Here is a 19,568-nt window from a genome sequence, read left to right on the forward strand (position 1 = left end):
TTTATTATATCTTTTCATGTAACAACACTGAAGAAATGTAAATTTGCTACAATGTAAAGTAGTGAGTGCACAGCTTCTATAACAGTGTAAATTTGCTGTCCCCTCAAAATAACTCAACACGCAGTCATTACTGTCTAAACCACTGGCAACAAAAGTGAGTACACCCCTAAGTTAAAATGTCCAAATTGGGCCCAAAGTGTCAATATTTTATGTGGCCACCATTATTTTCTAGCACTGCCTTAACCCTCTTTGGCATAGTTTACCAGAGCTTCACAGGTTGCCACTGGAGTCCTCTTGCACTCCTTCATGACAACATCGTGGAGCTGGTGGATTTTGGAGACCTTGCTCTGCTCCACCTTCCGTTTGAGAATGCCCCACAGAGGCTCAATAGGGTTTAGGTCTGGAGACATGCTTAGTCAGTCCATCACCTTTACTTTCAGCTTCTTTAACAAGGCAGTGGTCGTCTTGGAGGTGTGTCTGGGGTCGTTATCATGTTGGAATACTGCCCTGTGCCCCAGTCTCCAAGGGGAGGGGATCATGCTCTGCTTCAGGAAATGTTAACATTCATAGTTCCCTCAATGAACTGTAGCTCCCCAGTGGCGGCAGCACTTATGCAGCCCCAGACCATGTCACTTCCACCACCATGCTTAACGGTAGGCAAGGCACACTTGTCTTTGTACTCCTCACCTAGTTGCCGCCACACACGCTTGACACCATCTGAACCAAATAAGTTTATCTTGGTTTCATCAGACCACAGGACATGATTCCAGTAATCCATGTCCTTAGTCTACTTGTCTTCAGTAGGGTTGAGCGAACCCGGACTGTATTGTTTGGGATCGTACCGGACTTTTGGGTGTTCGGTACCCGGACACTGACCCGAACATTTCACTGTATGTTCGGGATACAGTCCGTTGTTCGGTAATTTATTTCATGTTTTGGGAAGGTTTTAATAGCACAGTTTCAACAGCTGCAAGGCAGCCAATCAGCAAGCGTTTAACCAGTGTGCCCTTAGAAGTTATCACAGCCATGCCTACTAATGGCATGGCTGTGATTGGCCACTGCAGCATGTGACCCAGCCTCTATATAAGCTGGAGTCACGTATCGCAGCACGTCACTCTGCTCTAACTACTGTAGGGAGAGGTTCCTGCTGCTGCTGAGGGAGATATAGGGGATTATTGTAGGGGCAGGCTGGAGATTGCTTTCAGGGAAAGAATAGGAAGAATCTTCTTTAATCAGACAGCGATCTACATTGATTTTATTGTGTGGGGGTGCAGTGCACAATCTTTTTTCCTGACCTGAGCCCAGTGAGGAGGAGGGAGAAAAAAAAAACTTTTATCAGTCTGTTAGGTGTGCGGCGTGCAGCGGCCATGTAATGCAAGCTCAGTGCATATGTGTCTGCTTAATCTGGATTTAAAAAAAAACAAAACATTTTTTCCTTCATATTTTACTGTGACTTACAGCGTTTAGACACTGCTGTTCTAATCTGCTATTAAACAAGCACCAATTTAAGGGGACAATTATTTTTCAGTTTTTCATTCTTTTTAAACGGTTTTTATTGAAGGCAAAAGAAACATGGTACAGTAACATGCAGTAGAAGCTTAGGTACATGCCGTGACATAACAAGTCACAGTAAATATAGAACTACAGCATATAACATTCAAGGAATAGGTAACAATGTGATACGCATAGGAGATCGACCTGGCTTCAGTTTTTCATTCATACTTTACTGCGACACTATCATACAGCGTTTAGACACTGCAGTTCTAATCTGCTATTCAAAAAACACTGATTTAAGGGGACAATTATTTTTCAGTTTTTCATTCATACTTTACTGTGACACTGTCATACAGCGTTTAGACACTGCAGTTCTAATCTGCTATTCAAAAAGCACCAATTTTTTTTATTTATATGTTTTTATTAAATTTTTCCAACAATGCATAAAGTCATAAAAGGAAAAAATCAGAAAGAGAAACAATGAATAACAAGAAAAATTAGGTTTGTACCTCTATACATCTGTGTCAATACCAGATTTACTGTATCTTAATAGTTCCTAGATCTCATTGTGATATTATTATCAAAACATTAAGTGAAAAATTCCCCAAAAATTTATCGTGAAGAAAAAACTTGTGAGAAAAAAAAAAGCGCCAATTAAAGGGAAAAATAAAACATTTTCCTTCATACGTTACTGTGAGATACACCCGTTGGATACTGTTGTTCTATTCCGCTTTTCAATAAAAACCCATTTAATGAAAAAAAATGTAATTGCAGCCTAGTCTGCATATGATACTTGTGAGATACAACCATTGAATAGTGTTGTTCTATTCCGCTTTTCAATAAAAACCCATTTAGGGGAAAATATTAAATTGCAGTCTAGTCTGCATATGTTACTGTGAGATGCACCCATTGGATACTGTTATTGTATTCAGCTTTTCAATAAAAACCCATTTAGGGGAAAAAAAATAAATTGCAGCCTAATCTGCATATGTTACTGTAAGATACACCCATTGGCTACTGTTGTTGTATTCCGCTTTTCAATAAAAACCCATTTAGGGGAAAAAAATTTAATTTGCAGCCTAGTCTGCATATATTGCAGTGAGATACACCCATTGGATACTGTTGTTCTATTCCGCTTTTCAATAAAAACCCATTTAGGGAAAAAAAAATTAAATTTCAGCCTAGTCTGCATATGTTACTGTGAGATACACCCATTGGATACTGTTGTTCTATTCCGCTTTTCAAAAAAAAAAACCATTTAGGGGAAAAAAATTAAATTGCAGCCTAGTCTGCATATGTTACTGTGAGATACACCCATTGGATACTGTTGTTCTATTCCGCTATTCAATCAACACCCATTTAGGGGAAAATACTAAATTAGAGAAATATGAGGAGAAGGTCAAATAAGGGACTTGGCCTGGGTCGTGGTGCTGCTGGTGGAGCTCCTCTTGCAAGGAGAGGACGTGGTTGAACTGTGCCAGCTACACGCACAAGTGAAACACCTTCCTCAGGTGTGAGTAGGTGAAAGAACCTGCAGCAGTATTTGGCAGCCTCTACAAATGTTGAGATCAGAACAAGTACAGGCGATAGTAGATTGGGTTGCTGACAGTGCCTCCTGTTCCTTCACATTGTCTCCCACCCAGTCTACTGCTGAAAGGTCAGAGTTGGCACCTGCAGCTGATGTCCATCAATCTTTCACCTCACCCCCTTGCAAATCAGCCAAGCAGTCTGAGCCCCAAGTCATGCAGCAGTCTCTTCTTCTTTTTGATTACTCTGCTAGCATGGTTTCCCAGGGCCATCCATCTAGCCCTGCCCCAGAAGTGGCAGAGATTGAGTGCATCGATGCCCAACCACTTATGTCTCCAGATGAATACATAGGAGGACCATCGCAGCATGTCTCGGATGATGATGAAACACAGGTGCCAACTGCTTCGGAATTCCGAATTGTGGAGACCCACAAGGAGGGCAGGGGTGAATACTGGGTGCAAGATGATGTGGAGGACGATGAGGTCCTCGACCCCACATGGAATGAACGTCATGCAGGTGACCTGAGTAGTTTGGAGGAAGAGGCGGTGGTCGCACAGAACCACCAACACAGCAGAAGAGGGAGCAGGGTGCAAAAGCCGCGCCCTAGACACTACGACTGCTACTGCCCAACGCAGCAAGGGACCGAGCATACCAAAGCCATCTCAAAGGAGTTCCCTAGTGTGGCAGTTCTTCAGACAATTTGCTGATGGCAGGACATGAGGGGTTTGCACGCTGTGTAATCAGAGCCTGAAGCGAGGCATAAACCTTCTCAACCTGAGCACAACCTGCATGACCAGGCATCTAAGTGCAAAGCACGAGCTGCAGTGGAGCAGACACCTCAAAAACCAAGAAAGGTCTCTGGCTCCTCCTGCTTCCTCTTCTGCTGCAGTCTCGGCCTCTTCACCCACCTCTGTAGTGACAGTGGCACCTGCCACCCCGCAAACAGAGGATCTGCCAGCAACACCACCACCTGGGTCACCAACAATCATCTCCACAATGTCCCGTGGAAGCATTCAGCTTTCTATCTCCCAAACACTGGAGCGAAAGAGGAAGTACCCCCCTACCGACCCGCAATCCCTGGCCCTGAATTCCAGCATTTCAAAATTCCTGGCCTTTGAAATGCTGTCATTCTGTCTGGTGGAGACGCAGAGTTTTAAAAGCCTTATGGCCGTGGCTGTCCCACAGTACGTCGTACCCAGCCGCCACTATTTTTCCAGGCAAGCCATCCCTTCCCTGCACAAGCAAGTGGGTGACAAAATCAGGTGTGCACTGCGCAACGCCATCTGTGCCAAGGTCCACCTAACTACAGATACGTGGACCAGTAAGCACGGTCAGGGACATTATATCTCCCTAACAGCACACTGGGTAAATGCCGTGGCAGCTGAGCCTGAGGCGGATAGCAGTTTGGCGCATGTCCTTCCACCACCGAGGATTGCAGGGCGCTTCAGTTTGCCTCCTGTTCCTAACTCCTCCTACTCTGCTTCCTCATCCTCTACCTCTTCCTCATCCGGTCAGCGTAACACCTTCACCACCAACTTCAGCACAGCCAGGGGGAAAAATGACAGAAGGCAGTTTTAAAACTTGCCTGTTTGGGGGAAAAAAACCACACACCGCGCAGGAGTTGTGGAGGGGCATTCAACAGCAGACCGATGAGTGGTTGCTGCCAGCGAGCCTCAAGCCCAGCCTGGTGGTGTGCGATAACGGGCGAAATCTCGTAGCAGCTCTGGGCCTAGCCGGTTTGACACACATCCCTTGCCTGGCCGCATGTTCTGAATTTGGTGGTGCAGAGGTTCCTTAGAAATTACCACGATATGTCAGAGCTGCTGCAGAAAGTGCGGGCAGTCTGTGCGCACTTTCAGCGTTCTCACCCTGCTGCTGCTCGCCTGTCACTCGCTGCAGCATAGCTTCGGCCTTCCCGCTCACCGCCTCATATGTGACGTGCCCACAAGGTGGAACTCCACCTTGCACATGCTGGCCAGACTGTGCGAGCAGCAGCAGGCCATAGTGGAGTTTCAGCTGCAGCACGCACGCGTGAGTCGCTCTGCAGAACAGCACCACTTCACCACCAATAACTGGGCCTCCATGCGAGACCTGTGTGCCTTGTTGCGCTGTTTCGAGTACTCCACCTACATGGCCAGTGACAATGACGTCGTTCTCAGCTTAACTATCCCACTCCTATGCCTTCTTAAAAAAATGCTTCGGGCGATGATGGAAGAGGATGTGGCACAGGATGAGGAGGAGGAGGAGGAAGAGGTATAATTTCCAAGTCTTTCAGGGCAGTCATTCACAAGTGGCTCCGAGGGTGGGTTCCTGCACCCACAAACGCCAGGTACACAATTGTCCAGCAGGGGCACAGTTCTGGAGGATGACGAGAATGAGGAGGAGGAGATGGAGGAGAAGATGGAACCATGTTCACAGCAGGGTGGCACCCAGGCCAGCTCATGCCCATCACTGGTGCGTTGCTGGGGGGATACAGAGGACACAGAGGATACACCTCCCACAGGGGACAGCTTTTCATTGCCTCTGGGCAGCCTGGCACACAGGAGCGATTACATGCTGCAGTGACTCCGCAACGACCGCTGAGTTTCCCACATTGTAACTTGTGCTGATTACTGGGTGGCCATGCTGCTGGATCCCTGTTACAAGGACAATGTACCGTCCTTTATTCCCTCACCGGAGCGTGATCGGAAGATGCGCGAGTACAAGCGCACGCTGGTAGACGCGCTGCTTGTGGCATACCCACCTGACAGCAGGTGCACAGTGAAAGCACAAGGCCAAGGCAGAGGAGGAGGAAGAGGTCCCCAACACAGCCAGGGCACCGCCAGCACCTCAGAAGGCAGGGTTAGCATTGCCGAAATGTGGAAAAGCTTTGTCAGCATGCCACAACAAGCAGCAGCACCATGTAGGAGGCAGCATTTCACTAACATGGTGGAGCAGTATGTGTGCACACGCCTAGACGTACTGATTGACGGGTCTGCCCCCTTCAACTTCTAGGTCTCCAAGTTGGGCACATGGCCTGAGATTGCCCTTTACGCCTTGGAGGTGCTGGCCTGCCTTGCAGCCAGTGTATTATCTGAACGGGTATTTAGCACGGCTGGGGGCGTTATTAGAGACAAGCGCAGCCGCCTGTCCAGAGCCAATGTGGACAAGCTCATGTTCCTGTGTCCCAAACAAGAAATTTTGAGGGGTCTTACCCTCGGGGTAGGGGTAAAACAGGACGTGTAAAGTCTGGTCGTGGGAGACGGGGAGGTGGTCGCTATCCTAATGATCCTCAATCACATACCCAATATCAGTCCGAATATCCATATGGGTATGATAGTTATGATGATAACAGATATATCACCCATTATCCTACTGAGGTACCCCCAAGGGGTTAAAACAATTATCCCCAGGATAGGAGGGGTACAGAGTATCAAAATTCTACTAATTGGAGGACTAGAGGTCCTGATATATCTGAAGGCCCCTCAACTAGTGGATATAACAATTCCAATAAAAAAAATTTTCAGAGGGATCAGCCCAGGCCAAAAAGGGCAATAGATCCAAACGAGGGTCCAGAGGGGGGAGGAAATTACGACCCAAAAAGAAGGAAAATGTAGATGAGGCCGGTATCTTTAATTTGAGTGGGGCTCCCCTGTCTAAAGAAGAAAAGTTGGTATTGAGTAAGGGATTGAAATATGTTCCACCACGTTCCCTTAATAAATTTGAGGTATTTATGGACGTGCAAAAATTTGTGCGTAAGCTCAATATTCAACGGCATCTCATTGTTAATCCCATAAGTAATGTACCTTCTAACACCAATGGCTTCCAGAATACCACTCTGAGAAATGCCTCCCTGTTTAACCCTCCTGGATCTTTAGTCCCTTCCTTGAATGTTTTCAGGGAGGTAGTGGGTGCGGATCTTGATCAGATGCGCATCCCCAGATCTTCTTTTGATCATGATTTTAAGATGGGTTTGAATTCCCTGAAAAGTAGACATGACATTGTTGTGCGTCCCGCTGACAAGGGAGGTGGCTTGGTGGTTCTAGGAAAGGATGCCTATCATTCTGTAATGGTGAACATTCTTTCGGATGATACCACCTATGCCCCCTTGCAGGTTAATCCAACTCGCAAGTACAAGTCCTCTCTTTTGAAAATAGTAGAGGAAGGTTTTTGTAGCGGGATCCTTAACAAAAAGGAAAAAGCTTTTTTGGTCCCTGTGGCCCCCAGGGTTACAATCATGTATATTCTACCCAAAATCCATAAGGATCCAGTCCGGCCTCCAGGTAGGCCTATCATTAGTGGCCTGGATTCTGTGACATCTAGAGTGGGTAGATACGTGGATAATTTCCTTCAGCCACTGGTGTCGTGTATGCCTTCTTATTTGAAGGATACGGCACAGGTGATTAACATCTTGAAGGGAATTGTATGGGAGGAGGGATGTCTTTTGGTGACAGCAGACGTCACCTCCCTTTACACGGTTATCTCCCACTCTGATGGTATGGAAGCGGTGGAATATTTTTTGTCTAGGGGTTCATTATTACCTAAAAGACAGCAGGATTTTATTCTTTGTCTGCTTAGTTTTGCTATGAAACATAATTATTTTTGGTACGGAGGTCAGTATTACCTCCAACAAAGAGGAGTTGCCATGGGGGCCAAATTTGCTCCTTCTATGGCTAACCTATTCATGGCCAAATGGGAGGATGATGTCGTCTACTCAGGTGCAGTCCCGGAGCTCCTTTTATGGAGGCGCTACATAGACGACATCATCCTCCTTTGGAAGGGTGATCACCTTTCCTTGGACCAGTTCATGTGCACCCTTAATGCCAACGTTAGGGGAATAGAACTCAAATACGAGGCCAGTGAGTGTGAGATCAGCTTTTTGGATCTTCGTATCAGAGTTGAAGGGAACCACCTGATCACTTTGACACACTTCAAGGACACTGACCGCAATGGTTACATTAGCTTGGACAGTTGCCACCACCGCCCGTGGCTTAAGGGGGTGCCTAAAAGCCAGTTTCGGCGTATCAGGCGGAACTGTTGCAGGCTGTGTGACTATTGGGAGGAGGTCGGTGTCTTGAAGGAGCGTTTTGTCTCCAAGGGTTATAACCCTGATGAACTTGATTCCATCGCCAAGGAAATTGGGTCTATGGAACGTGAGCACATTCTTGATCCGGCATCGAGACCTTTGGTTCCGGTGGATTCCTCTGTGCCTTCCAAGGCCCCCCCTAAATTTACATTCTTTACCAGCTACTCGACACAGCACTACTTGGTAAAAAAAACTCTTGAGGAAGCATTGGAGCGTTCTTAGGAGTGATAGAGTCCTGGGGCCTCTATTACCTGAAGTTCCAGCTATTACCTATAGAGGTTTACCCCCTTTGAGGTTATCTATTGCTCCTAATATTGTGGATCCCCCAAAGAGACCAATTCCTTTTTTCCAGATGAAGGGTTTTTACCCTTGCAGGCGTTGCTCCATCTGTAAATTAAATTCGTTGAAATCTAGGAAATATACTAATTTCTCATCCAATGTTACTGGGAACACCTATGAGGTGGATAATTTTGCCACATGTACAACTAAGAATGTGGTATACCTAATCACGTGCTCATGCGGACTCCACTATGTTGGGCGTACCATCCGACCTTTCCATGTGCGAATGAATGAGCATGTGGCGAACATTAGGAAGGGTTTCCCCAAGCATTCCCTTTCTAAACACTTCGATTTAAAACACACCAGAGACCCCAGTGGCACCTCTTTCATGGTTATTGACGTATTACAGCCACACTGGAGGGGTTGTCATACCAGGAGGGAGGTGTCTCGGCTTGAGACTAAATGGATTTACCTGCTCAAGGTATATAGGCCCTTTGGCCTAAACATTGAGTGGGACGTCAACGCCTTTTTGAATAATAGTTAGTGCTTATTGGGATGAGTACTATTTTTTGTATTTATTTATTTACTTTTTTCTCCTTTTGGGGTTATGTTTCATAGCAGTATTGTTCATTGTGATTTTATATTTATTATCATATATTTTTATGATAGATATGTTTATAATTATTAATGTCTGTTTTTATCCTCTATTTTTGTATATTTTGCAAATTTTTTTTATGGTTATTTTTATGTTTTGTTATTGTATGTTTTGGAGCCTATTGTGCCACAATAATTGAGGAGGGCCCTCCGGTGTTTTGGTATGATGATGTGACTCTTGTAACTTGGTTTCCCTGGTTACGTTTTGTAGCTGCATGAACCTTTCACTTTTTAGCTGTTGTGGTCCTTCATTTCCGGGTATAGCTCTCTATTTGCGCTCCATGTTGAAGCGCTTAGGTAATTTCCAGTGCGGCTGGTCCCGCCAGGACTTTCAGCTGTATGCTATTGGCCTTATTATGTGTCACCATATATATGGGGTGTGACGCCGACGCTCGCTCACGCCCCTTGAGAACGTCCAATTGACGAAAAGCTTCGGGGAGGAGCCGAACGAGCGTCTTTCGTCATACCCGGAACCCGGAAGTGCCCTGCTTCGCTTTGCTGCCCATGCTGTGGCTACAGGCTCAAACCTATTGAATTTTTGGTGAGTGTAATGCGTTTTTACAATAAAAACTTAACAAGACTGTATCACGCTATGGGCCGCATTTGCCTTCTTTTTAATATTATCACACTCTGAGAGTGGTTCCAGTGAAATTGGCAGTTCATCCATCCCATTGGTGGCTATCATATGATTGGACTCGTATTGGAGCTGATGTGCTGGATACAGGCAAAGTAGTCCTCAAACTACTTATTGTGCATTTTCCATCCCTCTCTGGTAAGAGGCTGTATGTGGTGGAGGGCTTCACAAGTGTCCGTCTATATCATGCACCAGGGTGGAAGTTCACTATCTAATATACCATCATGAACTGTGTACACATTGAGGCTGAACTATAGCTGAGATGGGACTTTCAGTTTTTGCTGTTTAGCCATCTTATGTGGTTCATTGACTGTTCTTATATACAGCGCAACTCCCATTTTTATTATATTTACTATACATCCAGCTGTATGAGTTCGCTGCTCATAAGGACGCGGGTTTTATTTATATTTCATATTAAAATCAACCAGGCATGGATCCCACAGGACTTGTCCGTACCTTGTGCAGAATAGGCATGTATACCGGCCTTACCCAGCCATTGTTGTATTTGATCTTTCTTACTCTTTTGGGGTGTACCCTAATTTAAAAAAAAAATTAATCAAAAACCAAAACCAGTGTTGGCTACCTCGTCCTCCTCCTCCACCGCCGCTGTTTCAACCTACACCGCCACATCCACCGCCACCTCAACCTCTTACTCCATATGGGCCTCGTCCTCCTAGATCAAGATGATTGTTTTTTTATTTTTATGTTTTTTATGTTATTTAAAGTTATTCCTTATCCACATTTGTTTGCACAGCACTTGCCATTCTCTTAAGATGATTTTGCTGCCATTTGCAGCCCTCTAGCCCTTTCCATGTTTTCTTTAGAGCCATTTTAGTGCTCAAAGGTTCGAGTCACCATTGACTTCAATGGGGTTCGGGATCGTGGTAAAGTTTTGGGTTAAGTTTGGGTCACAAACTTGGACTTTTTTTTTCAAGTTCGGCCAAACCCGCCGAACCCGGACATCCAGGTGTTCGCTAAACTCTAGTCTTCGAGAGTGGGGGAAAGAGAGATTGGACTTTATAGGCACCAATGTAAAATGATATGTTCATTACATTGGTGCCTATAAAGTCCAATCTCTCTTTCCCCCACTCTCAATTCTGTTAACTAGGATGTGGCACTTTTTTACCTTTTCTTTGATGCGCCTAGACATCCTGCGACCTAGGAGCGCACATATCTAATTTTTCCAATTAAACTCTAGTCTTCAGCAAACTGTTTGCGGGCTTTCTTGTGTATCATCTTTAGAAGAGGCTTCCTTCTGGGATGACAGCCATGCAGACCAATTTGATGCAGTGTGCGGCATGTGGGCTAAGCACTGACAGGTTAACGCCCCACCCCTTCAACCTCTGCAGCAATGCTGGCAACACTCATGTGTCTATTTCCCAAAGACAACCTCTGGATATGACGCTGAGCACGTGCACTCAACCTCTTTAGTCGACCATAGCGAGGCCTGTTCTGAGTGTAATCTGTCCTATTAAACCGCTGTATGGTCTTGGCCACCATGCTGCAGCTCATTTTCGGGGCCTGGGCAATCTTCTTATAGTCTAGGCCAGTGATGGCAAACTTTGGCACCCCAGATTAGGGATAGATCGATATGTTTTTTTCAGGACCGATACAGATACTGATATTTTGGTCACAACGTATCGTTATCGGACAATTTGGGACGATATTTTGTACATTTAAAGTTTTGGAAAATAAAGACAGTTTTTGACACACATCTGGTACTGAAAATGTTAATTTTTGTTTAATGCTTTACGGCTGGCTTGCTTGCACCCTGTGGTGGGTGGCTGGCTGGCACCCTGTGGTGGATGGCTGGCTGGCACCCTGTGGTGGGTGGCTGGCTGGCTGGCACCCTGTGGTGGGTGGCTGGCTGGCACCCTGTGGTGGGTGGCTGGCTGGCACAGGGGCTGTGGGTGGCTGACTGGTATAGTGCCTGTGGCTGGCTGGTACAGGGCCTGTGGGTGTCTGGCACCCTGTCTGTGGGTGGCTGGCTGGCTGGCACCCTGTGGTGGGTGGCTGGCTGGCACCCTGTGGTGGATGGCTGGTTGGCTGGCACCCTGTGGTGGGTGGGTGGGTGGCTCGCTGGCACCCTGTGGTGGGTGTCTGGCTGGCACCCTGTGGTTGGTGGCTGGTTGGCACCCTGTGGCGGGTGGCTGGCTGGCTGGCACCCTGCGGTGGCTAGCTGTCTGGCACCCTGTCTGTGGGTGGCTGGCTGGCACCCTGTGGTGGATGGCTGGCTGGCACCCTGTGGTGGGTGGCTGGCTGGCACCCTGTGGTGGATGGCTGGCTGGCTGGCACCCTGTGGTGGGTGGCTGGCTGGCACCCTGTGGTGGGTGTCTGGCTGGCACCCTGTGGTGGGTGTCTGGCTGGCACCCTGTGGCTGGTGGCTGGCACCCTGTCTGTGGGTGGCTGGCTGTCTGGCACCCTGTCTGTGGGTGGCTAGCTGTCTGGCACCCTGTCTGTGGGTGGCTGGCTGGCACCCTGTGGTGGGTGGCTGGCTGGCACCCTGTGGTGTGTGGCTGGCTGGCACCCTGTGGTGGGTGGCTGGTTGGCACCCTGTGGTGGGTGGCTGGCTGGCACCCTGTGGTGGGTGGCTGGCTGGCACCCTGTGGCTGGTGGCTGGCACCCTGCGGTGGGTGGCTGGCTGGCACCATGTGGTGGATGGTTGGCTGGCTGGCACCCTGTGGTGGATGGATGGCTGGCTGGCACCCTGTGGTGGGTGGCTGGCTGGCATAGGGGCTGTGGGTGGCTGGCTGGTATAGTGCCTGTGGCTGGCACAGGGCCTGTGGGTGTCTGGCACCCTGTCTGTGGGTGGCTGGCTTATTGGCACCCTGTCTGTGGGTGGCTAGCTGTCTGGCACCCTGTCTGTGGGTGGCTGGCTGGCACCCTGTGGTGGATGGCTGGCTGGCATCCTGTGGTGGGTGGCTGGCTGGCACCCTGTGGTGGGTGGCTGGCACCCTTTGGTGGGTGGGTGGCTGGCTGGCACCCTGTGGTGGGTGGCTGGGTGGCTGGCTGGCACCTTGTGGTAGGTGGGTGGCTAGCACAGGGGCTGTGGCTGGCTGGCTGGTATAGTGCCTATGGCTGGCTGGTACAGGGCCTGTGGGTGTCTGGCACCCTGTCTGTAAGTGGCTAGCTGTCTGGCACCCTGTCTGTGGGTGGTGTCACAAGGCTTACCTTTGTCGGAGTCTGTAACGCAGAGATGTACGCTCACCCTTGCAGATATCCACAGTCCAAGGTGACCAGGTAAGAAAGCCACCTGGCCTGTGAATTTGTGCACGGGGGCTTGGCAGGGACAATGCTCCAATAGACAGGACCGGCAGGAATGCAATGGAAAGGGAAGTCCAGGAATAACAGAAGTCACTGGAAGACAGGAGTCCAGATAAGGATCACAGGAACAACAAGGTAAGGATGGAAGCCGGAGTCAGTCTGGAACACACGCTTGGGAAACAGGAACACAGGAACAATGTCTGTCAACAGGAACAAGGTCTGGAACATAGATCAGCAACACAGGCACAAGGAAGGATCAGCAATGAACTGACAATGCTCTCAGTGAGAGACAGTGTTTTATAGCTTGCTTAATTGAGCAATTAGCTTCAGGTGGTCAATTAAAGACAAGAGCACACTCAGGTGAAGTCCAGCCCCCTAGTGCTGAAGGGAATACCAGATTAACAAGACTGGATCCATATGAGCTGAAGTGTGGCTCAGAGGCAGGTTAACAGGACAGAATGTCAAAGTACACAGGTTCAAATCCCATGTTAGGTACTTAACGGCGACCACGCCTGACTGTCTTAAAGCCAAGGCGAGAACCGTGACAGGTGGCTGGCTGTCTGGCACCCTGTGGTGGGTGGGTGGGTGGCTGGCTGGTACAGTGCCTGTGGCTGGCTGGTACAGTGCATGTGGCTGGCTGGCTGGTACAGGGTCTGTGGGTGGCTGGCTGGCTCGCTGGTACAGGGCCTGTGGGTGGGTGGCTGGCTGGCTGGCTGGCTCGCTGGTACAGTGCCTGTGGCTGGCTGGTACAGGGCCTGTGGTTGTGGGTGGTTGGCTGGCACCGGGCTGCTGTGGGTGGGTGTATGGCTGTGATACACTCCTGCAAGACTAGTCCCAACTCCAGACGAGGCTGTCCAAGGCGAGGGAGGTGGCCTAAGAAGGCAGAATGACATCACAAAAATAATGGCAATATCGGGCAGTTCCGTGGCCGATACCTATATATCAGGGAAAGTGCATATCGGCCCCCGATATATCGGCCTTGCCGATATTCGTCTATCCCTACCCCAGATGTTTTAGAACTACATTTCCCATAAAGCTCATGCACTGTGCAGTGTAGTTGAGCATCATGGGAAATGTAGTTCCAAAACATCTGGGGTGCCAAGGTCCACCATCACTGGCCTAGGCCATCTTTATATAGAGCAACAAATCTTTTTTTAATATCTTCAGAGAGTACTTTGCCATGAGGTGCCATGTTGAACTTCCAATGACCAGTATGAGAGAGTGAGAGTGATAACACCAAATTTAACACACCATCTCCCCATTCACACTTGAGACCTTGTAACACTAATGAGTCACATGACACCGGGGAGGGAAAATTTCTAATTGGGCCCAATTTGGACATTATGGAGTTATTTTGAGGGGGCAGCAAATTTACATTGTTATACAAGCTGTACACTCACTACTTTACATTGTAGCAAAGTGTCATTTCTTCAGTGTTGTCACATGAAAAGATATAATAAAATATTTGCAAAAATGTGAGGGGTGTACTCACTTTTTACTGTACTGAATAGTTATCATTATTTGTTACTGCTGACTAAATTTCTCAATAAAGCTTTTATTGGAAAAAAAAAATGAATAGTTAAGACTGAGTTGGATAGTGTTCTGTTACAGAACACTATCCAACTATCCAACTATCCAACTATCCAAATATTCAGTACAGTAACAAAATTAAATATTGAAAATAAATAATGTTCACACACTTTGCATTCAAGTGCAAAACTAAAACACACAACTGTAAACTTGTGTAATAAAAAACAATGGAAAATCTGGCCTTTAATTAGTGCAATTATCTGTATCTGTATAATACTGCACAATAAACAGAGCACTATGCAACTCTTAAATATTCAGTAAAGTAATACAAATTAAATATTGAAAATAAATAATATTCAGTCATTCACACACTTTGCAATCAAGTGCAAAACTAAGACAAACAAGTGTAAACTTGCATAAAAAGAAACAAAGGAAGATCTGGCCATTAAGTAGTGCAAATCTCTGTACCTGTATATTATTGCACAATAAACAGAACACTATCCAACTCTCCATGTAGATTAACATGTTGTTCGTTCTTGGTGAAAATGAACAATACATTAATCTATACTAAAATACTCCTCTCATCTAACAACTAAACCAGTGGTTGTAACGTAGGAAGAGAAGCTTTTCGAATCTTTTGTCTGACAGTCTGTTCCTCTTCAGGGAGAAGACAAGCCTGCCCAGGCTGAACAGTCTCTCAACAGGTGCACTAGAGGGAGTAGCAGCATTGTAACGTAGTGAAATTGATGAGAGAAAATCCACACAGAGAGTTAAAGTTTTGTGCTGAAGATCTAATATATGTATAAATATATAGTCAAGCGCCCTGGGTGTCACCTTTGGATAAGAGAATCTGAATTAAATAGTGAGGGTTAATGGAAAATGCTGCTGGTTGACTGTAGATATACTACACATGTATAGAGCCAAGAAAAGAGACTAGTGCAAATACCTATAAACCCTAATCCGGCTAAGATAAACTAATTTTAGATGGACAAATGGGGAAGATCAAAAATAAAATAATATAAAGTGACAGTGCAGGATTGTAGTTCCCCATTGTTGCACACTATCCCCAGTATGCAATTTATATTATTTATTTGCACACTACACGTCAGTGGGAGTTAGTTATATTTTTAATACAAGTTTACATATATATTTATTCATAAAAATTTCATTTTTTTTCACTATTGCACTTTAGCACATATTTTCCAGCGTGCAGGCTTATTCACATGTTTACACTTTACCAGGCTGGGTGAACTAGCTGGTAGATTTTGATTACAGAACAAAAAATATTTTCTATAATTTTTTTATAGAAGGGGGAACTACAATCCTGCACTGTCACTTTATATTATTTTTGATCTTCCCATTTGTCCATCTAAAGAGTCGAATTAGTTTATATCGTAGCCGGATTTGAGTTTATAGGTATTTGCGCTAGTCTTTTTTCGAAGATTTAATATAGTCTGCCACCTGGTTTCTGCTGAAGAGGAGGTTTCCTCCTCATCCTCCTCAAAGGAAAAGAAATCGTTCTCTTTGGCTGAATCTGTGTGATGTGAAGATGTGCTGTTACCTGGCTGTGGTTCTTCGAGGACAATTCTTCGGCACTAAGCCAGCAAACTTGCCTTAGCATTATCCTTTAACTCCTGTGACTGCAGCCAGCGAAGTTTGAATTTTCGAAGAGTTACAGCAGCAAGTATAGCCTCTTTATTTCCCAGGACATCAGCAAATCTGATTTTGATAGCCTGAAATGATAAGAATAATAACATTAAATGTATGTATCATCACAAATCAGTGATATTATTATCATTATTATTATTATTATTATTATTATTATTATTATTATTATTATTATTATTATTATTATTATTATGATTATAATAATAATAATCATAATTAGTAGCAGTTGCATTTATTATTATGAGTACTACAGTAATGTTCACTTATTAAATAATAAAAATTTAAATTCAAGTTCCTATTGTGACTATGGCGTCAGGAAGGTCCCTCAGTATTTGCAGGCCACTTTTAAGGGCTTCTGTCTTCAGCATTAATGTCTCAATCGTTGGTAGGAGTATACCATGAAAACAGTTGTCTTCTCCCTGAAGTATATCCAAGGCAACTGTAAGGGGCTTCATCGAAATACAGTACTCTTTAAGAAACTGGTATTCTCTTTCTGTTATCACTGTCAGTCCTAATTTGGAGGAAATGGTGTTAAGGTCTACCATGGATATTTCACAGATTCGAGCCAGGGCATCATAGAAGGAATTCCATTGTGTTGTACAAGGTACAAGCAGTATTTTTGACACCAACTCATCAACTGCTTTAGCAGCCAGAGCTGATCGACTAGTCTTGTTCCATAGCGTAGTACATTTGGCAGTAGCACTTCTATAAACAGCCTTTGTTGCAGATTTTGACAGCAGCCACTTGTCAACATCTGTGCATGAAATCAGGTTTAGTGTGTGTGATGCACATCTCTTGTGGGGGGGCAAAGTGATCACAACATCACCATCATTATCATCAGTTACATGTAGAGCATCATTAATGTCTGTAACCTGTCACCTCATCTTCATTGTCTTCTTCAGAATCACTTTCCTCAAGAGCCTGGTACCTCTTTAACAAAATTAGAGCCATTATCAGTCACTGTTGCTGTGATTTTGTGTGTTATCCCATATGTTGAGTGTATATTGTCAAGCTCAACTGCAATGGCATCATGACTATGATGCCCCTTAAACTGTCTGCAATGAAGAGCTGCTTTTTCTCTTTCCATGTAATTTGGATTGATCCAATGTGCTGTCACACCCAGGTAACTTTTATTGTGGGCAGTCCAGATGTCTGATGTAGTTGAAATGTACTCTAATTCCTCAAATTACGTTTTGAGCTCAAAATTAATTTTTTCGTATTCACTGTCTATGAATTTAGCAAAAGTGTTTCGACATGGGGCAAACCCCTTTCCTCCTCCTCGTATTGGTATTTTATCAAGGATAGCTCTGAATGACTCAGACATCACAGTGGACAGGGGGAGCATGTTTTCAACAACATACCTTGCAATCAATGTATTCAGCTCGGCCTTGGTCACCTTTTGCTGACCCGAAAAATCGAGCATTGCTTGTTTTAACAGAGTGGCTCCGTCTCCTTCGCTAGCTGCATTTGGGGTTGGGTTAGCAGCAACAAGTGTCGTGTTAGCATGTGTTGATGTGAGGTGCTTCATAAGATTTGAGTTGCTTGAGGCAGATGTGGATAAAGTCTTTTTTCCTGGGCATAGCGTGCATGTTACAGAAACATTCTTGCCATTAATTTCAATTAAGAAGAAGTAGTGCCAGTACTTCCAGTTCGAGAATGCTAACTTTGATTTTCCCCAGCTCGTCGCCATTGTCGCTGACGGCTGGTGGTGTGGCACTGGTGGGGATACTGGCAGTGTGGTACGGCAGAGTCTGACTCCTTAGTCCACTCCAGTCCTGACTGTGGTATTTTATGTTTTTTTTTTTCGGTACCTGCTGCTGGCTGGTGGTGGTGGTGGTGGCTGGTGGTGGCTGGCTGGTGGTGGTGTGGCACACTGGTGGGGGTCTGAGTCCTAAGTCCTGACTGTGGTAACCGTATTCAGTTTTTTTTTGTTTTTTGGTACCTGCTGGCTGGCTGCTGGTGGTGGTGGCTGGTGGTGTGGCCTGCCCAGGCACCCTGGTGGGGTCCGTCTGGCTCCGTCCTCCAGGGTGTCTGTCTGCCTGTGCTGCTGTCCCTCCTGTTTTGACTGTCTCAACTCTCCAGTGGCTGTGCCTGACTGTGGACGGTGGTGGACTGGTGGTGGTATTATATATATTTATATGGCCTGGCGCACTGTAACTCCGCTGTAGCTAGCCTGGCTGTGCAACTCTCTCTCTCTCCTCTCGACTCTCTCACAGGCCAGTACCGTGGACAGCGTCGGCAGGGTCATAGAGGAGTGAGGAGGAATTACACTACTGCCATATAGTGGCGGTAGATGTAATTGCAGTAACCCCGCTTAAGTAATGGGAACGGCGTTACCGTGGGGGGAAAAGTAATCAATTTGATTACTAGTTACCCTCAAAAGTAACGGCATTAGTAATGCCGTTTACTTTAACGCCATTATTCCCATCACTGCCCACCACCATGCTTGACTGTAGGCAAGACACACTTGACTTTGTACTCCGCCACACACACTTGAAACCTTTGAAACCAAATAATGCCTCATTCATGCCAATCTGAACCTCAATCGTGCCCATTGGTTCCTCATCCGTGGCTCAATCATGCCTATCCTTGCCTCAAACATGCCCATCCATGCCTCAATAATGCCCACCTGTGCCTCAACAATGCCCACCTGTGCCTCAGTCATGCCAATCTGAGCCTCATTCGTGCTTTAGCTGCTGACTTTTAATATTAGGACACTTACCTGTCCAGGAGTCCAGTGATGTCGACTCTGCAGCCAACACTGCTGCGCCATTGCCGGTAAGGGAACCCGGCCGTGAAGACTTGCGGCTTCACAGGCGGGTCCCAACTGCGCATGCGCAAAGTGCACTGCACGTTTCTATTGGCTTGGCAGTGGGGGGAGGGAGGAGGAGGCCAAACTTCCTGGAAGTGGGGAAGGGTACCTGTCAAAAACACGTAACTGTTCCCCCCTCCCCCCTGAAAGGTGCCAAATTTGGCACCGGAAGGGAGGAGGAAGCAAACGAGTGGAAGTTCCACTTTTGGGTGGAACTCCACTTTAAGTTTTGGTGCGAACCATCTGTACTTGCAACCAGTTTCAATCCACCTGCTTTCATCAAAAGTAACCCAGTGGGTCAGTATTTAGGGGTACAGAGACATTGTTCTAAAACAGGCCATTCTGACATAGAAGGATTTACTTTGAAAAGCAGGTTGCAATGACATGGATACAAGAAGAAATGGTTGAATCAGGCCTATTAGAGGGCAGGAGATTACAACAGGAACAATCTCTTATGGCAATGTAACAGTATACCAACACAGGATACCACCAGATTAAGCTACAGATATGCAGAGATTTCTCACAAGATAATTCACTATAAGTTTGGAGTAGAGCTGCTCACTTCTCCAAAACTAACTCCAGCCTAAACTCATTAGCATCTTAACCACTTACCGCAAAGTGACGTAGGACTACGTCGGCAA

General features: G+C 46.2%; 1 pseudogene across 1 annotated transcript; it reads right to left on the reverse strand.

Moving 5' to 3' along the window:
• Positions 1-14,967: 14,967 nt before the first annotated feature.
• Positions 14,968-16,660, reverse strand: LOC309548487 (annotated as a pseudogene). The gene is made up of 3 exons: positions 16,415-16,660; positions 15,892-16,180; positions 14,968-15,238 (listed from the first exon to the last, which is right to left on the reverse strand). The product of its transcript is annotated as an uncharacterized misc_RNA (transcript).
• Positions 16,661-19,568: the final 2,908 nt, after the last annotated feature.

Source organism: Pelophylax lessonae (assembly GCF_965119305.1).
Source record: "Pelophylax lessonae genome assembly, chromosome: 2".
Taxonomy (NCBI): domain Eukaryota; kingdom Metazoa; phylum Chordata; class Amphibia; order Anura; family Ranidae; genus Pelophylax; species Pelophylax lessonae.